We start from the raw sequence: 291 nt of genomic DNA, 5'->3' as shown, positions 1-291 counted from the left end.
AATTTACCACAAATATCTGTAACAGTCATGGACTAATTTTACTAACAGGAAATATGAAGAGTTAGTGTAGTAAAGTAACTGCATATTATGAAAATATTTCCCTACAGGAGATTAACAAGATTTCCAGTTGGAAGTTATATATATAACCTTTCTGATCATGTCCAAGATTTTGTGTGAATTTTTGCTTACAGCAATTACTCACAAATGTAACAACAAAGGTGTTGAAATTAACAAATTGTATGGAATAACAGTGCTGCAATAGGAATTCATATCATATTTGCAATTTTTCCT

General features: G+C 29.6%; 1 protein-coding gene across 1 annotated transcript in view; it reads left to right on the top strand.

Annotated features, from left to right (window-relative positions):
• Positions 1 to 291, top strand: part of LOC119585670 (phosphatidylinositol 4-phosphate 3-kinase C2 domain-containing subunit beta-like) — a 53,293-nt gene that overhangs the window by 37,586 nt on the left and 15,416 nt on the right.

Source organism: Penaeus monodon, chromosome 20 (assembly GCF_015228065.2).
Source record: "Penaeus monodon isolate SGIC_2016 chromosome 20, NSTDA_Pmon_1, whole genome shotgun sequence".
Taxonomy (NCBI): domain Eukaryota; kingdom Metazoa; phylum Arthropoda; class Malacostraca; order Decapoda; family Penaeidae; genus Penaeus; species Penaeus monodon.
Note: the sequence above shows the minus strand (reverse complement) of the source record. Positions and strands in the feature narration are given on the sequence as shown.